Source organism: Neofelis nebulosa, chromosome 4 (assembly GCF_028018385.1).
Source record: "Neofelis nebulosa isolate mNeoNeb1 chromosome 4, mNeoNeb1.pri, whole genome shotgun sequence".
Taxonomy (NCBI): Eukaryota; Metazoa; Chordata; class Mammalia; order Carnivora; family Felidae; genus Neofelis; species Neofelis nebulosa.
This window is the reverse complement of record NC_080785.1, coordinates 59,887,255-59,909,689: the sequence shown is the minus strand read 5'-3', so window position 1 is coordinate 59,909,689 and position 22,435 is coordinate 59,887,255. Positions and strand designations below refer to the sequence as shown.

At 38.9% G+C, this 22,435-nt stretch overlaps 1 long non-coding RNA gene across 1 annotated transcript; it reads right to left on the bottom strand.

Moving 5' to 3' along the window:
• Positions 1-5,795: 5,795 nt before the first annotated feature.
• Positions 5,796-17,842, bottom strand: LOC131509322 (uncharacterized). Its single transcript, XR_009260433.1, has 3 exons — positions 17,411-17,842; positions 16,928-17,199; positions 5,796-6,442 (listed from the first exon to the last, which is right to left on the bottom strand). It is a non-coding gene; the product is annotated as an uncharacterized LOC131509322 (long non-coding RNA).
• Positions 17,843-22,435: the final 4,593 nt, after the last annotated feature.

Below are 22,435 nucleotides of genomic sequence, written 5' to 3'. Positions count from 1 at the left end.
AGGGCACTTGTTGGGATGAGCACTTGGTGTTGTTTGGAAACCAATTTGATGATAAATTATATTAAAAAAATAAATATATAGAACACCCACATAAAAGAAAGAATGAATATACTATATTGACCACATGGAAGCACCTCCAAGCCAGACTAGTAATGAAATAAAGGAAGGTACATGTCAGTGGGTGTGAATATGACACTTTGCCTGGACAGGATGACTCTTTGCCCAAAGGAAGTTACTCTCAGTGACTTCCCGTGCTTTCTCCACCTCTTCACAGGGGGATTCCCTCCTTGATTGTGAGATATGTACACAGTCCCAGGAGGAGAGGACCCCCTTCAGTCATTTCACATTGATATTCTGATACTTCTGATTGAGAAGAGTGAAATACAAATGATCTCTCATCATTTGTCCTTCTATGTTAGGTAGGCAGCTACATTGTGCAATTATTTTCACAGCTATGTTAGCCTGAGTTTATTTGCAGATAGCTGAGTAGTATGGAATGCATGTAAAATGCTAAAAGGATAATGAGGTAAGTTCTTGGAAATAGGGGAAATAGTTGGGAAATGAGGGAGAGACTCCTCATCATCTGAAACAGAAAGCAAAGAGTATTTACTCAGACTAAATACGTAAAGAACATTGATGCTGGCGGTGGTAGATAGGGGAAGGCCTGGGAAATTCACAGTTGTTGGTATTAATTTTTTTTAGTAGAAGTTCACTAGCAAAGCATTTGATTGTGATTTTCATCCTGACAGTAGCTTAGAAAAAGTATATGTGATATGCATAAGTCTAGACAGTAGCTTTATTAGTATAACAAAAATAGAAGAAAAAATTGCCCCAAATGTTTGTTTTTATTATACAAATTTTTCAGAAAAATATGAAATTAGAATAGAATGATCAACCTCCATTAATCCATCACTTAGCCTTTAATACTTATGAATACAAAGCCAGCCTTGTTTCACCTAGATCTTAGCCACTTTTGGGGATTATTTTGTAGCTAATCCCAGACATCATATTATTTTATCTGTAAATCATTTGCTATGAGATAAAAGAAAAATTTAAAAGCCTAAGGGGATACCTACAACTCTGTAGCCACAAATTTAAAAATCTGGATTTAACAGATGATTTCTATCAAGATACAAATGGTCAAAAATTGATCTAAGAAAATAATAAAAGAATCAGGGGCACCTGGGTGGCTTAGTTGGTCAGGCATCCCACTTCCATGGGGCTTGAACTCAGGAACTGGTTATTACTAGGTGCTGGGTAAGTATAAAGAGTTTAATATTTTGTTTCCAACTACAGGTCAGCATCAAAGATAAGGCTACAAAAAATGCATTGTTTAGTCTGTTTTATTATCTAAAATCCAAGAAGAAAGTAATTCCAGATTATAAAACAAAGTAGAAGTTGAACAGACTAAATAAACTTATTCATTAATTTCTTTTTTTTTAATGTTACTTTTAAGAGAGAGAAAGAACAAGCAGGGGAGGGGCAGAGAGAGAGAGAGGGGGGCAGAGAGAGAGAGGGGGACAGAGGATCCAAAACAGGTTCTGCTCTATGCTAACAGCAGAGAGCCCATTGTAGGGCTGGAACTCATGAACTGTGAGATCATGACCTGAACTGAAGTCACATGCTTAACTGAATGAGCCACCCAGGTGCCCCTCATTAATTTCAATTTACAAATCATTTTTCCATCCATCAAGAGTTCTTATTAACAATTATTTTTTGGGACATCTCTTTTCTGAGTAGGCTATTAGCCCTGGGTTTGGTTTGCCATGTGCATTTCCTTCTCTGGGGTTTTTATATGGAGAAGGCACACAAGGATTATGAATCAAATGAAGAGCAAGGTGTCAAAATATTAGGGCAAGAACCAGAAAGTATCCAATGATGGGCTTTATGGTTAAAAAGAATGTGGTTTAGACCTGATGATAAAGTGAAATGTTCTTCCCCTTGTTGTGTATTTAAATCTTAGAATAAAAATGATCGGGGATGCGTCTTAGAGGAGTGGGTTAAGACTATGTAGGCAGAACAAGGCTCGGGGTCCTGTCAAAACAAGCCCACAGAGCAGTCTTATGTTTACTTGGCTGGAGGGGAAGGAGTGCAAATGGAGAAAGCATAGTCCACATTTTCTAACCACTTGGAATAATAACCAGTAGAAGAAAGAGGCCACACCTTGCCTAAGGGTAGGAAAAGAAAGCGGAAATGCCTGCACTGATTCTCATTTCTGAGCTGCTGCAAGCCACAGCCAATAAAACATATCTTGTAAATGTCAAGCTCTGGATAATCAGTTCTTCCTCTGTTCTGGAGGACCAAATGTTAGGATCACAGGGAGAAGCCTGGGACATTTGGTCTAAACCTCCTCAAAGTGAGGGTCAAGGAGAGATGCCCCTTCCCCTGCAGGCTTCCTGTCATTTGAAAAGTTGTCCCCTGTAGTCAGTAAGAGTGCACTTCCCATTTCATAAGAAGGATGGCTGTTGGATGGTTTTCTTCAAGCAATTTGCAAAATGCCTTTTCCACCTTTTTCTAAAATGCTTGATTTTTTATTGGGCCAAACCAAAGAGCAAGAAAGTTAGAAGAAATCCTTTGGAATACTGCCAACAGTCTTAACTTGAAATTTGTATTTGATTAACCTGTGGACGTGAGATTCTCCTTGCATTCATGCAAGAGTTATAGGCAAAGCTTTGCCATTAATGCTGTCTAAATTGTATAATGAGAAAAGATAGCTGTACTATGATGATAGTTTGTGTTAACAACTTGGAACTGGTTTAGAAGTGATTTGAGTTGTTGTTTGCTTGGAAATAGCATTCAAACAGCTTGAGGGATTGAGTCTTAAAATCCTCAAAGCTTTCAAAAGTGTGCAGTAACTTGTATGAAGATGCTGATTAGTAAATATGTGCAGTTACATGTGAATACTTTCAAGATTGCTTCAATGTTACTGTTGTTTTGAGTGTTGGCGTGAAAATATACGTGTAAGTAAGTGTTTACTAGTACTTACTCTGCTCCAAGGACACTTCTCAGCTCCAGAGAGGGACAAATTAACAATTCTCTGTGATGATACTGCTAAAGAATAAGTCTATGGCACAATACAATCTACCTATCTTGACTGTGGAAGAGAAAAGTAAAGCCAGTTGACAGTATCTGACAGTATCTGGGGCTCTCTCTCTCTCTCTCTCTCTCTCTCTCTCTCTGTCAATGTTTGGTAGTATTAGGGCACCAAAGTCACCAACCAATACATGGTTTTCCTCTGTCTGTTCCCTCCCTTGTCTATTAACTGCCAGTATGTAGATCAGATCTTCACTTTCTCTTGCTTAGGGACTATCGCAATAGACCACATACTTGCATGCATATCCAGTTTTGCCCCCCTTGCTTCCTCCACTGTCCTTTAACCTGTCTATCTGACACTGTCAGTTCCTCAGTGTAACTCCATGACTTAATGTTCAACTACACCCAAAAGATATTAATAACTTTAGACTCTGAGTTCCTCAGGGCTTCATCATACTCTCTCCCTGTAGGGACTGGTGTTTTCTGTTGCCTCACTTCCTAACTCCTATGGGGTCTAGGTGTTATATCTTACTTAACATCTTTGCATCTCTAGGGAGCAGTAAGTTGCTTGGCACCTAAGGGCAGACCTACCTAAGGGTGATCTTCCTGAGCTGAGATTCTCCAACAGATTTTCCGAAGGTTCTACTTTTGTTTGTTTTGTTTTCTTCTTACTTTAGAGATGAATATATATACATGTATATATATATGTATATATATACATGTATATATATGTGTGTGTGTATATATACGTATATATATATGTATATATATGTGTGTATATATACGTATATATATGTATATATATGTGTGTATATATACGTATATATATGTATATATATGTGTGTGTGTATATGTATGTATATATACACATATATATTTGAAGACTGAAGAGTTAGATCAAATTGTTTACTAAATATTGGGATATGCCATAAATTAATTTTATTTAGAGGTATAGATTGTTTAATTCTACTGTAATATTTTATTGCAAAGTGACCAGACATGTTTTCATTTAAGTGGATGCTGAATTTCGTAAATAATAGCAACTGTAATATTTTCATTACCTTTTGTCATACTCATTAGAGCCATAATGATGATGAGGGTGTATTTTTTAAATATGTTTTTAAGTTTATTTATTTATTTTTGAGAGAGAGAGAGAGAGAGAGAGAGAGAGAGAGAGAGAGAGCGCACAAGTGGGGGAAAGGCAGATAGAGAGGGAGACACAGAATCTGAAGCAGGCTCCAGGCTTTGAGCTGTTACCACAGAGCTGGATGCAGGACTCGAACCCAAGAGCTTTGAGATAATGACCTGAGCCAAAGCTGGCCTCTTAACCCACAGAGCCACCCGAGGACCCCTTGGATGTGTTTTTTAATCAATAGTTAGAATTAGTTTGAAAATACATTTAATTTTTTTAAAGTTGTATTTTTCTTGAAAATACTTTTTGATTAATCACCTGATTTTTTAGAATTTGGCAGGCCCTGGATTTCTGAATACATTGTATAATTAACGTAAACTTGAGGAACGTTCTTTTGTTTTGTTTTGTTTTTTTTAATGATCCAAAATTAAGTTGCTTTTAGTCACAGGATTTCTGTAAATACAAACTTATGTCAGAAGAGGACTTTTATTTACTTTTTGATTCAACTCAGCATGTTTATTTAATCTGCGATGATTCAGCTTACTGGCTGCTCTAGAAACTTGGAGTGTGTTCTCATGATGGCTGAGTAAGTTGATGGCTTTGATCTGAAAAGTAAAGAAAGGCTTAGAGGAAAGCATTTTTTCCCCTGCAAATTTGCCTTTCGAATTTCTTTTTCTGTTAGGCAAGTATTGCTGTTTGGTTGTATGTCAGTCTCATTTAGCTTAGATTTCTTATATGTGGAAAATTGAAGGATTTGGTTTTCAATTTGTGATGGTTTTTGGTGTTTTCAAATGGAACAGGCAGACTCATTCCAGGCACTGACAGATCTCTGCGTTGTTGATTTTGTCTCCCTTCTGGACATCCTGGAGCAAACATAAAGGATGATGTTGATATTAATCTGTTAGGGAGGTCACAAAATAACCAATGTATGAGTCATTGAGTTTAATTTTTCAGAAGGTCTAGCAGGAGAAAGATGACCAGTGTTCATTTCCTCTGTAGGCAAGGTTGATGTATAGAGTCTGTCCTTCCCCATCTCAGGCACACTGCATTTACTCATTTTCTTCTCCTCTGGCATCCCTCCTTCTGGCCATCCTCCCTTTGCTTTGAGTGGTTATCGTTACTTTTTTTTTAGAGAGAGAGAGAGAGAGAACATGCCACGAGCTGTGGAGAGGGGCAGAGAGAAAGAGAGAGAGAGTGAGAGAGAGAAAGAGAGAGAGAGAGAATCTTAAGCAGGTTCCATGCTCCGTGAGGAGCCTGACAAGGGGTCTGATCTCAGAACCCTGGGATCACAACCTGAGCTGAAATCAAGAGTTGGCTGCTCAAGTGACTGAGCTCTCCAGGTGCTTTTACTTTTGTAATTACTGCACAGGTGACTCTTACCTCTATTTGTGCTCACTGCTGAAGTTTAGGCTTCTGCATCATCTGAATTCCTAGGTGCTGGGTGAATCTCTCCATAAGGTTCACGTAGCTTATCATTATGCACTTAGATTATGCCTACATGCAGGGACTGCTCCCCTGTGTTCCACTGAAATTTGATCTTTTGGAACCCTGGCTTTCAAGCAAGTTAGTTCTAAGGCCAAAAAACAAACAAACAAACAAACAAACAAACCATGGAGCCATTCTGCAGGCTTGATCGTTTCTTATGTGAATGAATGGTTAGTATTTCTAATATGTAAGATCTTCTTAGATTCTGACATTTTCAACAGGGACATCAATCATGACCTGAGGGTTTCATGGTTTGCTTTCACAAAAATCAGATGCTTTATAAGCTTAAACCCAAATGACATTTAATATTTAAAAAATGACAATTAAGTATCGCGGAACCTCAGTGTTGGGAGGGACCAGAAGGTAACTTCTCCTTTGTATGTACAAATGTCCTCTCCTTGAACATCTCTCACAATGGGAAACACAATACATCCTGAGGCAGCTTGTGTTGTATTTGCACAGACCTGACAGAAATTTCTTCTTACTCAACTGATACTTGCCTCCCTGAGATTTTCGTGGCTCGCCTCCGGTTCCAAGCCTTTGAGGCCGCCAACCCAAACTTCCCCTTTTGACTGTAGAAAGCTGTCACATAATTCTCAGCTGCTTTTGTTTTGGGGATCAGAGCGCCGATTCTTCCAACTGTCCTGCCTCTGATTTGATATTAAGTCCTCTCATTTCCTGGCTGGTCAGTTCTTCTTTTAGTCCGTCTCTAATTTGACTGAAATGTGTTGTCCAGACCCAAAGATGAGGTCTTCTCCCTCAGCTCTTCCTTGGTGCTTTTGATACTGCAACCTAAAAATGAATTCAGCTTTGAGTGTGTGTGGACGTATCGTACTATGAGTTAGACTGAAATTATGACATAGATTCTTGAATTTTTAAATAGATCATGCTAAGTCACTTCCTGCTCCATTTCACATAGTGAACTTCTGAACTTCACATCAGTGAATTATGTTCATCCATGTTATATTGTACATGGTTCTTAGAACTATTATTTAAATAGTTTGAATTCTGAATCTGTGATCCAACATATTCATCATCATTTTTGATTTCATGTTTCCTCTGTGCTTTGTGAATGGTCTTCTCTAACTTCATTAAAGGTAGTGATGAAAATGGGCCAAGAGAGCACAAGGGACCCTTGTGAATTGCAACTGGAAATCTCCATTCAGGTTGATGCCCATCCTTTAATTGGAGCCACTCATAGTTGTCCAATAAGTCGCAAACCCACCTAGTTGTCTGAACACATGGCCTGGATTTCCATCTTTTCTTAAAGGATATTATGAAACATCTAACCATACATACCCTTTCTCAAAAACTCCATAGACCAATTACTTTATAAAAGAAGAAAATAAAAATCATTCTTCATAACTAATCTTTAGTAAATCTGAAATGCATTTCAGTTATCAGTTCCTTCCTGCCCATTGTTTAGAAACCATCATTTAAATAATCTGTCTTAGAACCTTGACATGCAAAGCTACCATTTCTAAATTATCTCTTCTTTTGTAAAAAAATCAGAATAAATTCCCCACATCCTGCTTTTCTGTATCTTGCTATGCTTTGTGATTGTTAAATTATCATCATATCTCATTTTCAGACTCTGAGCTACCCTAGATGGGCTTTTCCTTAATTAATTAATTAAGAGTCTTTAGGTAATTGTATAAGTCCTTCTAGTGTAGGGCTTGCACCCCCCAGGACTTAGCCAAGTCTTGACACAAAGCCTATTTTGTCATTTTGAACAAATGATTCTTTCCTTATCTAGATACCACAGCACCTTCAACAAAATAGGGGAAACATGGTCCTGAGTGAGCAGGGAACCAGCTTCTTTCTTTCTACTCTATCATTTTTTTTTGTTTTTTTTTTTCTCTTAAATAAAAATGATTTTAATAGTATTTTATTATAAATGACATATTACATTTTTAAATGGGAATTTATCTTGTTATTGTTTTTTAAATTTATTGTAAAGTCAGCTAACATACCGTGTAGTCTTGGTTTCAGGAGTAGAATACCGTGATTCATCACTTACATACAACACCCAGTGCTCATCCCAACAAGTGCTCTCCTCAATGCCCATCCCCCGTTTTCCCCATCCCTCCCAAACCCCCACCTCATCAACCCTGAGTTTGTCCTCTATATTTAAGAGTCTCTTGTGGTTTGCCTCCCTCTTTTTGTATCTTATTTTTCCTTCTCTTCCGCTATGGTCATCTGTTAAGTTTCTCAAATTCTACATACGCCTCCTCTGTCATTTTAGTACTTGGGTTTCAGCTTCAAGGTCCAACAGGAACTCCATCCATCCCTTACATCTTTCAGGCAGTTGGAAGTAAAAGGGGCAAGGAGACAGACTGGTGAGCCAGCATTTTTAAAACAGCTTGTCTATCCTTGTTTGCCAGAACTTTGTCAAATGGCCACACAAAACTTCAGGGAAGACGGAAAATGCCATCTCTGACCAGGTGCACCACAATTCCACTGGAAGTTGGTTTGTATTACTCAGAAGGTGAGATCAGTTTTTGGGTGGCAAGGAGCCATGTCTGCTAAAGCTAGAAAATAGAGTAAGTAGGAGTTGAGGGGTTGTCTCTTCTTGTCCTTCAAAAACACATTTGTCTTAAGTAAGTCTAGTATTTCTGACTACTTTTTTTGCCGCAGACATCAGCAATAAATCCATTTTATTGACCCTAGAAGTAGGTAGACGTTTTGTATCTTGAAATTCAGCCTTCTCAAGAAGGTTTTATGTTTGTTTTTGTTACTGTGTCTGTGTCTCCACACTGGCTTCCCTAGCTTCCTCCTCTCTTTAGTCCTCTTTGGAGATTAGCAGTTGCTCAATCAGAGCAGCATATTTGCCAGCTCTCCAACCATGCCGAGTCACGTTGACGTCCACATGTGTAGATCATGCAGTTAAGTTTTTTTTTCCTTTTCATTTTTGAAAAGCTATCTTCCCTAAGTTTTCAAGAGATTGTATCTAGTAGGAAGCATTCGTCTCTTCCTGCCAGTTTTTTTTTTTTTTTTGCCCTGTTATCAATCAGGGTTTCAGTGTTTCAGCCTGAGCTTCTACCTCCTTCTGTAAGGGCTGGGCATGTAACCCTGGTCTAGTTTAGTATGTTCACCTTTCTTGTTCATCATGATTGCTGCAGGAATGGGCAAGTGATCTGGCTGACATGTTTCACTGGAGACCGTGCAAGGGACCCCTTCTCTCTTTCTGAGATTGTTTGGGGTCATCTCCACCATCCCACAGAGAGAGAGCCTGTCTGAGAATAAAGCCAACACAGAAGAAAGCCAAGCAGTGAGGGATTAAATGAGCATTCTGAGGATAGAAATCTACCCTAATTCTAGTGCTACTCTTGAACTTGTATGTTATGTAAGCCAGTAAAGATCCTTTTCCCTGTTAAGCAAGTTTGAGCTCAATTTATGCAATTTGTACTGAAGTGAGTCCTCATCAATTCAGTTTGTTCACTTCTGGGTTCTTGTTGATTGCACCAGCCAACTTCTCTTTCCTTATTTGTTAAATGAAATGTACCAGTTTTATTTGATACAGATGACCCTACATGGGCTAGTTGAATTATATGAATTGGGTGTGCAATAATTACATAGTAAAACCTCTAATCTGTCAGTGTCCATTTAATGATGCTTCTGAGTAATCATCAGGTTCTGTGTTTACATGAAATAAAGCAATAGGTCTCATTTTGGACTCAATCTCATTCAATCTCTGCTGCCTCTCCTTATCTCAGCATGTAAGGAACACAGAGAGGGAAAGTAGAACAGGCACAGATAAATGCATTGCAGAAAATGCATGGGAGTAGGCCTCTTTCAGAATGTTTTGAAGGCAATTAAAACCTCTCCAGGGATCAGTTAATGATGTCTCTGTTCCTTAGAACTTGGACTTTGAGCAACTATGGAAAGCAACTCTGAATTTCTCCGGGAATAATTAGGATCTTGATATGGTTAAACAGTCATTTCAATCTAAGACAGTAAGGGACACAAAGGAAGGAAAGCAAAACTAACGTTGGTTGAGGGTCATTTATGTTTTCATTGTGGTCCAGGTTCCTTTTATGCAGAACTTGGTGCTAAAAAGAAACCAGGCAGAGGCATTTTCCAAGCCAAAACTGTCTAAGGAAAATGGGAATATAGTGCCTGGTACATGGGAAATATTCAATTAATTACAGCAACTATGGGGATAGTGGTGATGATGATGATGTCCAGACACCTGGGTAAAGTACATCTCCGTAGAGCGCTGAGGTTCAGGTGCTGGTACCCTGAATGAGAGACCAGGTGCACGGTGGTCCTAAGGGTAGAGCCCTGGCCACCTGTATTTTTATAAATTATATATTTTAAAATGTTTACTTATTTATTTATTTTGAGAGAGAAAGAGGGAAAGAGGGAATCCCAAGCAAGCTCCACGCTGTCAGCATAGAGCCCCACGTGGGGCTTGATCTCATGAACCATGAAATCTTGACCTGATCCAGAATCAAGAGTTAGACGCTTAACCTACTGAGCCACTCAGGCGCCCCATGGTCAGCTATATTTTTAAGAAGCTCCCTAAGAGGCTCTGGGTGCTCATTAAAATGTGAGAATCTTGTCCTCAGGGGTGACACTAGAGGGGGACAGGAAGGGATAATATTAATTAGTAGTAATCATAACCAATATTAGTTGGTATTTCAGTAACTCTTGAATTTCTAAATCTTCAAATTAACTTAACATCACCAGACAGTAATTTTAGAGCAGTTTCAGTAACAGCAAGATTTTTTTAATCTTTCAAGTATGACAAACTTTCTGCAGTAAAGGTGCAGTCTCTCTTTCCTGAACAATCCTAACTATGGGGCAAATATACTTTATTTTTCGTGTATGCCAAAGCCAGTTAAAGATTATAAATAGAAATTTTACTTGTTCATTTACTTTATTTTCTTTTTTTTTTCCCCCTTTGCTTTCCCTTCTCCTTCTTCCTTACTCTTCCCTTCTGCCCTTCTTTCCCTTTTCTTTCCTGCCATCCTTTCCCCTGAGGTTGTCCCCTTGCAATGTAATGCTTCATTGTAATCAGCAGAGGGCACTGTTCTGCAGCAAATGTGGAACAGCAGTATCCGAAACGTAATTTGGGGATCCTATTAAAGGAATCAGAATAAAACAAGCTCATAAATGTTGTTACATGAATGCTGATTCCATTTGAATTATGGTGATAGACGTGAACCTGTAATGATGACATGGTTCATAAAACAATCTCCATTTTAATAGCTGTGTTTAGTGATGTACCCTTTCCTTTATGAGAATTTAATTCTCTCTTTTCAACTCCTAAACTCCTGAATATGATACTCTTTTCAACAAGACAAAGGCTTCTCAAGCCAATAAGGCTGTGGCTCCTCCTGAAAACCCTGTTTTATTGGTCTCTTCTGTGTAATCGTTTAGTTTAATTTGATAAGCATTTCTGTTTTCCCAGGATAATTAGGTGGATAAACATGAAAATGTTCAAAAAGAAACGGAGCCAATTAGATTCTTTATCAGAGATTTCCACAGAAGAAATGCTTTGCAGATGGACAGACTTTCCCTTAGAGATTTGAGCCTAAATTAGAATTCCTGGAGTTTACAATGGACAAAGGAGGCAGCTTTCTTAAATAGAACGATGTCTCAATTATCTGAAGAAAAGAGCAGATAAAAGCGAGAAACTTCCACATGCTTCAGAATTAACACTTCTGTGGTAAATGCAGAGGGACATGCCTTCAGTCAGAGCAGAATTTTATCCCCAGCCAATTACAACCACCTTTAAACAGGTTGGACAACTGGAAGAGATTGCTCTGTGGCTGTGGGTGATTTTCCTGGCCCTGGCTGAAAATAGACAGGTATCCAACATTTGTTAATGCTGTAAATATGTCAGTATGCATGTAAAAGATACTCACGTATTAGGCCGACTGAATGTTCTCTAATTGTCCTGATGATAACGGTCCTTTAATACATTAGCTCCTTCTTTCTGTGGAGCTTAAGTAAATGTTTTGAGGAGTAAACAACCTAATGTTATGTTCTATTTATTTTTGATTCTTGAAAATAGACTCCTATTTGAAGTGTAGTATCTGATCTTCTCTCTCCAAGTTTGATCTCGTTTTCTGCTTTTCTATTAAGATTATTTGATCTCTCATTAAGTGATCATTCAAGGTGCTACAATTCAAGACGTGGTCCTATTAGTGTGGAATCAAGGAACATGTTTTTTTCTACTTGAAAAACTTTACAGTGTAACTCAAAGAATAAAACATGTACTAACATTTTTTTCTTCATCACTTCTTACGCATCTTTCATGGTTTTCCTAGTTACTCTCTGAATTCTGGGAAGCTGCTCAAAATGAAAAATCTTCAGAATTAAGAAAATATGTTTCTAAATGTAAGAATCCCCTACCCCCATGATGACTCCCACGTTTTTACACTTTAAACTTGAGCACACTCTTGCAATTTCCTGGTTCTTTCAAGCTTCATGTGGGATGATCATAGATATCTTCTAGAAAAATAGCCCTTTCATTTCATAAGGATAGTGTCTGTTTTTCTGTATACTTCATCTCAGGGTTTCTTCACCCTGCTCCCAGTCTTGTCTAGATTTCTATAGGGCCTTTTCTTTTGCTTGTCCCAGAATCTCAGAGTAATACTAAAGTCCTCTCCTTTTTTTGTCACAATATCTACTACCACTGACAACCTCAGAACTCTGAGTCTCTTGGGTACCAGAGCTTAAGTGGCTTGAACCAGATATTAATTGAGGAGGCAGTTGGGATGTTAAATTGTCACTTGACAGGTAGAAATTAATAATTGAGTAATGTACTAAGCTTTTGTTTCCATTTATGGGGAGAACTTTGGATGAAATGTTGGGGGTATGATCTAGGCCATGTATAAAAAATACGTCATTTGAAGTTAGTTGTAGTTTGTCTGAGAGCCCTCATGTCTGAGACGAGTGTGTGCTCTCTCTGAAGAGAGAGGTGACTGCTTCTCTCAAAATGGTTTTCTCCCAGTTTTATCTATCTAGAGATCCAAACCTACATTCAGTATTACAGCCCTTAGCTAGTATTTGGAGACACATTTTTCAAAGAGTCCCTAAGTATTTTGATGTTTTTACAAGGACTTTCAAAATTCAATTGTTGGCTTTTCCTCTTAAAATAAAACCACTATATTTTGAATGAGATTTGAAAACAGGGTGATTTTTAGTTTTTACACTATCTTCCTAAATAACAAAACCAGAGAAAACCCTAAAAACATAGACAGAACTATAAAATGTGATCATACTATAATGCTATTTAAAAATAATGTACACTTAGTGTTATACTTTAATAAAAGAAAAACATAAAGCATAACTGAAGAAAATTCTGCCTTCCAGATAAAATTTCCTTTACCACAAAAGGTACTAAGTTCTAAAGAATCTTGAGAATATTTATAAAAATACACTTTAAGAAATCTATGGAAGAAACTCAAATCCAAATTGGCAATTTATCCTAAGCCCCTAGGCTTGATTAATGATTTTACATTTTTCTTTTACTCTGTGCTCTTGAAATATATTCTTAAGTAGATGTGAATTAACATAAGCCTGTTCTTTTTGCAAGGCAGAGTGCTAATTACATCATAGACAAAGGAAGACCAATCTTTCCAGCATTATGAACAAGTGAGCGCAACATTTCAAAACAAATTGGATGGGAGTGAACAGGTTCTGATTTGTTCTTCCTTTTCTCAGTTACCTCTCATAAGGTCATAGGAGCTCAATGCACGCTGGAGTGTATTAAAGCCAGAGGGGGTGCTTTCTAAATTTCCCTTCCCCTACCCTGTGACGACTTGTATTTGGACTTGATGACTTTATCTGCTCTGTGGCTAAATCCAGGGAGGACTTATGAGGATGTGATTTTCTACACGACCCAATGATAATAGAGCCGCCTGTTGACATTTCATCAGATGGTTAAATATCAACAAAGAAAAATGTGGTTCTCTCCGAAGGCTTGTTGTCATCTGTGCAGACCCTCAGGGAGGGGTAAACAATTGCCAGCAGTTAGAGGGCAGAAGAGAGGAGCATCTGGGCTCATATGTTAACCAGGCAGTCCCTGAAAATTTTGCAGGCAACTGCCTCCCAGGCGAACTCTCAAAATAGAATCCATCAAGGGGCGGTTCAGCAGGCATTCTGTGGCCATAACAACTGGATTCAGGTACCAGAGAACTCCAGCCATGGTGCCAGGCAATCTTGTATCCTCCCATGCTCATTTGAGATGGCATTATCACCAACTTAGCTTCGTGTTGTCAGGGGTTTTCTGAGGAACACAGATTTTTATCACAACAGCTGGGAAATCCTGCAGGAAATCACAACTTTGGTTTTTTGGATTTTCTCGTCAGACCACTGAAGATTGTTTTTTACAAAATGAAAAAAAAAATCATTTCAGTAAAAAGTGGATGAGACCAACCTTTGAAGATGAACTTACAACTCCAAGAGCAGCATGACTAAGTTTATCAAATTCATGCTTTAATGAACAGAGGAACTGAGCTAGGAGCAAATGTCATGGGTGGAAAAATCAACAGCATGGTCTCTGGGAAGTGCAATGCCTGAATGATGTGTGGATAATTGCATAACAGCGATGCAGTATTGCTACCGAACAATCAGTACATTGTTCAAAATGAGGAAGTAAACAGTTTCCAGTGTTGCCATTGCAAGTTCCCTAAACACTCACTGAGCTTATGGGGACATTAGATTTTAGAACTTGATCCAGAGTGTTGGATTCCTGTGCTGCTAAATGGAAAACAAGATAGGTCGAGGAGAAAGAACAAATGGAATGATATGCCTTGTTGCACCTGCATGATGTTCTCACCCATGTCTTTGTTTGCACTGGGGTGACTAGGAAGTTAGATGCTGAAATCTGGACAAAGTCAACGTCTCTTCAGCGACAAAGTCAAAATGTATTGAGGCACCAGATGCAAAGACAACCATCCCCGAAGATGAGAAATAAATTATGTAACTATGTAGATTTTAAATTCTATTAGGTAGGATTAGAACAGTTTTGAGGACCAATTCCCTCCCCCCCCCCATGGAGGTGATATCCTCCTGACTGTTCAATTTGGCCTCCCATGAATTATACAGTTTTTTTTTCCATTGTGGGGGGGAAAGCAAGCTATGCATGTCTCTGTATGAGTTCTGAGGATTGTTCCCTTAGATGGTTTTTTTCCTCCAAGCTTGGGGAGTTTGTTTTCACTCTTACACTGACCAGAATACAGGTAAAGACTCAAAAGGGACCCTCTGCAAATTTCTGGAGTGTTCTTTGTGTCTGTGTGTGTATCTCTCTTCTTTGAGAATCTGCCTGTAAATCCTTGGCCTCTGGGACTCTTAGTTCCGCGTCCTTGTCTCAGGGACTCTACCAAGCTCCACCTGACTTCCAGCTTCCTGGGCTTGGGCCAAGGAACTCACTCCAAATACTAAGCCGGGGCAACCACAAGGATTACTTTTTTGGTTTCCCATCCTTAAGTCACTGTCCTTTGCTACCCGATAGCAATGTCTGAAAACGATTGTTTCATACATTTTGTGCATTTTTTAGAAGTTTGTTTGTTTGTTGTTTGAGAGAGAGAGAGAGAGAGATCACACATATGTGTGTGCAAGCAGCGGTGAGGGGGGGAGCAGAGAGAAAGAGGAAAGAGAATCCTAAGCAAGCTCTGAGCTGTTAGTGCAGAGCCTGATATGGGGCTAGAACTCATGAACCATGAGATGATGACCTAGGCCGAAATCAAGAGTTGGATGCTTAACTGACTGAGCTACCCAGGAGCCCCTGTTCATTTCTGAAGTTGTTTTAGGAGGAGGGTATATCTAGTCCCTGTTACTTCACCTTGCCTGGAAACAACCACATAGATTTTAAATTGGAAAACATTTTTTATCACTGTCTCCTTAAAAATTTCTCATGACTTCAGACACATATTATCTTCTATACTGAGGAATGGGTTTACTATCTTCAGCAGTAGAGAAGATCATTGTTAAGGTAGTTGTCAGTGGGAGCTGGCAAGTCTCCTTAATGGTAGTGCAGGTGTCTTTCTCGGATTAGTTAGCTACTGGTTGATAACCATGATGGCTCCCTCTGGTCTTGAATTTGACTTTTCACAAAAATAAAACAAAACCTAATTTGCAGTTTGAAATTATAGTCTCCATTGTATGAGGTCTCTCTCTTCTCTCTTTTTTTATAGCTGAATCTCTGGAGTACATAGTATTAGGGTAAACTTTAGGGTAAGTAGTCCTTAGGAGATATGTGAGTATAAATGCAGTTGACTTTGTTCTAGGCTTGTGTTTAGCCTTATCCAGTATTAAAAGTAAGTTTTGCTTCATGTATCACGATAGAGTTGAATATGCCTGATGTTTCCTCTCAATTATGTTTGATTTCCACTGAAAGCTCTTTTAAGGTCTATTAAACTTGAGACAAAAAAATATGTGTGTGTGTGTGTGTGTGTGTGGGTGTGTGTATGTGTGTGTGTGTGTTGTATATGGTAAAAATAAAAACATGAGTGGCACAGATAACATGGCAACACTGAAAATAGGGTAAACTTACAACAACTTTAAAAGAAAAGGACTTCTCACAAGACACCAATCTGCACAAAATGAGGCTGTGTGTTGGTTTCTAGCAAAGTTACAAGAAAATGGGAGAAATGATGTGTTGTTGCTATAGCTTTCATGTAGAGGTACTTTCAATGACCTTTGATACTGGATGAAATATAAATGGTCAAGTTTACTTTTTATACCCCTTACACAAGGCTGCATCTTGGCAAACAGAAGACAGAAGTAGGAAGAATCTGTAGGTAAAAAAATTATTTTGGGTGAAGTTAGGAGTCTGGGGACCAGATGCAATGGTTCAGTATCTTAAAAAGTCACTTATTATGTGATAATCCTGCTATAGTCTCCCTAATAACTCAGCAAATTATCTCTTCTTAAGCATTTGTTTTTAATGTAATGAGTCTCTGAATTACTAAGGAGAATGAGATCATGTTTTGATTAACCTTGATGTTAAGCATGATAAAGCTATTTGTGCCTTATTTTATACCTGGAAAATATTACTACTTTTTAAAAAAAAAAACTTTTTTATAGGTCAATATTAGTATCATTTTTCCTATGGTTAACCTAAAGCCCATTCTGTTTCATTAAAGCCCAGTCTAAATAACCCTGCTAATCATGAGATATACTTTTTTTCAAATTCATATAGTCAGTGTTAACCAGTGATGTATTTGATTGGACACTGCCTTGCTAATTCTTATATGTATATTAACTACTTAACTTTGTCATATCAAAGTTTAGTTTATAAGTTTCTTGAATGCATCTTACCTATATTCTTCTTCTTTGATAATTGTTTCATCTTTTTTTCTTTTCTTTTTTTTTTTTTTTTTTTGTCCACTGCTAAGTTGAGAGTAGATGCTTGATAAATACTTGATATTATGGTCTTGATAACAGGTGAAAATATTTAAATCTGGATATATCCCTGTTTTCTCTTCTCCCCATCATCATCAGTTCCTTTAAAAATCCAGAAAACTAAGGCAGGAGATAATTGCTTGTGAAGGGCCGCACAAGAAGTTAGGCCTGAAACTAAAAAATTGCACCTCAGGGGCGCCTGGGTGGCGCAGTCGGTTAAGCGTCCGACTTCAGCCAGGTCACGATCTCGCGGTCTGTGAGTTCGAGCCCCGCGTCGGGCTCTGGGCTGATGGCTCGGAGCCTGGAGCCTGTTTCCGATTCTGTGTGTCTCCCTCTCTCTCTGCCCCTCCCCCGTTCGTGCTCTGTCTCTCTCTGTCCCAAAAATAAATAAAATTGCACCTCACACTTTCAAACTTAGAATCCTAAACTCAAAACAAAAGGCCACACAACCTCCATCAGTATACTTAGATTAAGAAAAGCATCCCGAAAGGCAAAGGTGCTCTTGTCCTGAAGGTAAGTTTGTGACAGTGTTATTCATTGCAGCAAGTAGAGACTTCCGCTCTTGTTAAAATGTCCGCGGCCCCAGCATGCTGAAGACAGGGGCGATATAAACATTGTTGAACATACATTTTGGAATCTGGGAAAGAAATCCTGTCTGGTCTCCCCTTGGATGGAAGGCTCTCACTCCTCTGGAGTGGTCAGTTGTTGAGTGGTGTGTGGATAGCTGAGAGTCATTTCCTCCTCTTTATTCCAAATGAAGCTGGACACTCCCTTTACATTTTTGAAAAGTTATCTGTGTTAAAAGGGAGCTAACGTGTTTACCCAGTGGGCTCGCAGCCAGGACCATGCCACCTCCTTCTCTTGATCTGTCCCCTCTCCATTTCCCAATCTCCTCTGTACCAAGATGGGCAGATAGGAAAAGTTGCCAATCAGGATGCCAGAGCTTCAAAGGGATCCATCGTGAGTGCACACAAAAGCTTGTTTGTTCAGTACTTGGAAGGAGATGCCAGTGGCTTCCAGGCAGACAGAGAATCGGGGATTTGTCTTCACTTGACTTCTTGATTGCCCCATCTGGCTGATGGAGAAGTCGTTCTTTTCATCTGGTGGCTTCACTAAAGTAAGAATGACTGAATACAAGTGCCTCTCGGACTTCACTTAACTCCATTTTGAAAGGGCCAAAGTCATCTCTGCTTCTGGAACCAGAATGACAAGATTTCTTAAAAAAATAAATAGTGTTTGCCATTAATAACCCTCATATACTAGACTACAGACTTTAGTGATAAACATGTCAGGTGACTGGCAATATGGGACGATCTGACTTTACATGTCAGAAAGGTTTGGGCGGTACTCCTCACAAACAGAAATCCTCCCCCAGAAAGCCGATAGAAAGAGTACAATTCAAGTTAGAATACTTGACATTCTATGTTCAGTGTTCATTACTTTGCCAAAAGCTTACTTTTATAATTCCAGCCATCTTGGGAGGATCCTGTTAGGCTGTTACTGGTTGTTTGACCCTAGTGTGAATATATTTTCAGAGTATAGTTTCCAGGGACAATTAATGGTGGGATCAGAAAGAGTAAGGGCATGTTTGAAGGAGAGAAAATGAGCCTGAAGTCAGGAAAGAAAGGTAGTGGATTTGGACACTTCTAAGCAGGGTCAGGAGTAAAGTGAAGCCAGTGAGACTCCCAGGGCATAACCAATATATACATATTTTTCCCCCTCCTAACTGTACTTTTAATTATGCAACCATACTTTTTAAAATTTTATATATATGTATATATATATATATATATATATATATATATATATATATTTAATTATATTTTAAAACATTTTTATTTATTTATTTTGAGAGAAATCGGAGGTGGGGCACAGAGAGAAAAGAGAGAGAATCCCAAGGAGGCTCTGCACTGTCTGCATGGAGCCCCATGTGGGCTCCAATTTTAATAAAAAATATTAATGAAAGTTATGTTACATATTTTCCAAAAACAAAAGTGACTTATCTGGATACCAACTTTATGGGAAAGTGCGAGGTACAAGTCGTGGGACACTAGGAAGTTAACTCCGAAAAAAAATAGGTTGGGAGTCAAAAGTTGGTATATAAAATACAAATAGTTTAAATTCTAATAAAAGAAACAACTTCAAATTTTCTTAATTTATTTTTGGCAGAAGGACAAATTGTCAATATATAGTAAATCAATTGCTTATATTCTCAAACATTAAAAATTCTGGGTGGAAAAGTTAGAAAAAAATCTATTATAAAAAGAAACACAATTAAGTGAGCCTTACACTGTTTATCACTGAAAATCAAGATGCCTGTTTTAGTTACCATTTGGCTCTAATCGGGACGTCTGGACCATTCGCTGAGAATAGAATAACTCTCTTTTCCATTTCACCTACAGCTGCCCAAGAGATCTTTTTTGAGAACTGAAAAATGGTTAGCTATCATTTGTGATTCACATTCTAGCATTGGCCACCTCCGAACGGATGGCTTAACATCATATCCATCCTCCTAACACATCTGCAGTGTCCGTTGCCTGTTAACAACTGGCACAGTGTGTGCAGTAGATCCATAGAACTTACCCATCTTGCATTACTGAACCTTTATATCCGTCGAATAGCACTGCTTCACCCAGACCCTGGCAACCACCCTTCTCTCTGCTTCTGTGAGTCTGAAAGATGCCGCATACCAATGGAAGCATGTAGTATTTGTCTTTCTTTGATGATTCCATTTCACATAATACAGTGTCTCAGGAGAGAATATCTGAGGCGGCGTCACTCTTAGGCTCATGCTAGTGCAGACCGGGCACCTGGGAGTGAGCGCCTCTTAATTTTTGCACCTGGGGAGCCATACCTGCGCCATCCGCATCCCATCCCTGCTTGTAAGACAAACAGCCACTGACTATAACCTTGATCAAGACCATTCCTGGTTCCTTAGGAGCAGCTGTGGGTGTAGCAACATACGCTGGAGGACGAGTGGGAAGAAATGCACTCTGTTTTCGCTGTGTGATTTGAGGTAAGCCCAATGATTTCCTTCAGCATCATTTTCACCCAGGAAACCGAATTAATATTTGCTGTCTTTACCTGTCAAGAATTGGGAAGAGTCTGAGATTTTACTCTAATTGGAAGCAAACAAGTTAGCCTATCACATTTTCAGGGATGCTGACAGAAGATACAGGACTCTCAGGTCAGATACAGGAAGCTTTCTTACTCGTGGTCACAGCAGTAGCCAGATCATCGGCATTTGTATTGGGTCCTTGAACTGCAATTCCTATGGGGCTACAAGAGGCAGATCAGATGACACAGGCACCTGCAGTGGGTTGCATTACAGGAGACGAACCCCAAAGTTAAGGAACCAAAGTATTTTGTAATGGACAATAAGAATGCCTGACCTTTGCTCAGAAGAGAGAGATTAGCTTACTCTTTGCTCCAGCAGGCTCTGTGGAATATTTGCCTCCATATCTTCTTTAAGACTCTGATAGACTGGTTTTTATTTTGTTGTTTATAGACAGCCAAACTGAATTCTATCTAATAGAGAGTTTGACATCTTGAGGTAGAGTGCGATAGCAGAAATTGAGGACATGACTGTCTTGGCGGTAAGGAGGTATTGAGGTAGTGAGGGGTCAGATATTGCAGGCTGGACAATTAATAACTCTTCTTATGGGATAGAAAATTCTTGTATTGTCACTCGTCCTTTGGAAGACAAACCACATATGAATTGGAGCTAAAGCACTAGGGGAAATGGCAGGAAGAATTCAGAATGTTGGTGTGTGTTGGGTGGTATTTGGCATTTTAGTAAAGTCTGGAAGGAGTGAGAAATGAGCTCCAAGGTGGTCAGACTTCAAGCAGAGAGAAGGAAACACCTCTTCTCTTAGAGAATTTCCATAAGCAGCCTGTAGCATACATTGCCCATGAGATATTGAAGGTGAGAGAAAATCCCCTTCTATAGCTCAAATTAAATCACTTTTAAGTGATGGTTACAAAGTGGTACTATTAGCAGAAAATAATATTGTACCACCAAAGCTCGTAGCAAGAGCTCTCAACAGATAATGAGAACTAGATTGACTTACAGTACTAGCTTCGGGTTCTCAATTTCTCATCCAGACTTAGTTTTTAAGTGGTGTCCAAGTTTCACTCCTTTGAGAGAGAGGGCAATAAATAAAGAAGGTGGTAAATAAAAGGTTAGAGTTACCAGGCTGAAAAACTAAGTATTGGCAAAATCTTGGTTTTATTTGTATGTAGAACTAACCATAAACTAGTATGTAAGAAGCCTACTAAGATGTAAGGAAATTATATTGGCAAAGATAACCTCAAGTAGGTCTTCAACACCTGGTGGCAAACCCTTAAGTGAACTTTGGGCTCTGCTGGAAGTGGGCTTTGAAAGCTGTGCAGGCTCCGAGAAGATCATATGCTCCAGGACCTATTTCAGCACGTCTAGTGATGGTAGTGGACATGAGTAGCTCTCTCAGGAGAAAATGACAAGATGAGAGTGTTTTCCCAGAAAGAAGGACCAGAGACTTCCAGAGGAACCAAGTAAGGAACTTACTCCACTGCCAGAGCTATGTGCCTTTTCAATTCTGTCCATTAGTTTTATAATTGTTTTTTATAATTGTTTGGACCTGTGAAGGTGGTGTGTTAGCCCATTCTTCCGACTTCCCAATGGAAGGTTTTATTGCGGTTATGCTGTCCCTTTTCTGCCATAGTGTTTCAAGTGTGTTGAAGGCAGGATTTTTCTCTGTTTATAGGTCACCGGGCTAAGGGAAATACCACCTTACTTGACAGAGGGAACTGTGCATCACCCAGAGATCCTAGACTCAAAGCAGTAGCTGGGGAAGACTTTGGGTTGTGTCCACTGGAGAAGGGAGTGTGTTCTTGTAGAGAAAGAATACACATAGATGGAGGTAAGTCTAAAAATACAGACTGTAACAAAGACCACTGATTATCTCATGAACATCCATTTTACTCTCCTTTTCAATTATAAAACCTTAATTTCATTTTGGGGATCTGTTTTCTCAGCTAAAGGATAATATTTCTCAGTCTCCATTATAGCCTTATGCAGACATGTGGCAAAGTTCTGGCAAATGAGATGTTAGAGGTAGTACTTCTTTAAAGGGCAGGACACAGGGTCCTATTTTTTTCTAACTCCATCCCATCCTACTTCCTGGAATATGTATATAATGGCTGGCACCCTAGCCACCATTTTGCAGGGTGAGGATAAGTCTCTTCTCTCTAAAGTTTTGGCATGAAAGTTTGTATAATGCATTAATTCTGATGAATTAATAGAAATGACAAGTGACCTCAATACTTCTTTTATGTGACAGAGTAACACCTTTTGTATTTAAGCCACTTAGAATTGGGGTGACAGTTCATACTTAGCTAAACCTACTTTGATAATTGTAAATTTCTACACAAATATGAGGATAT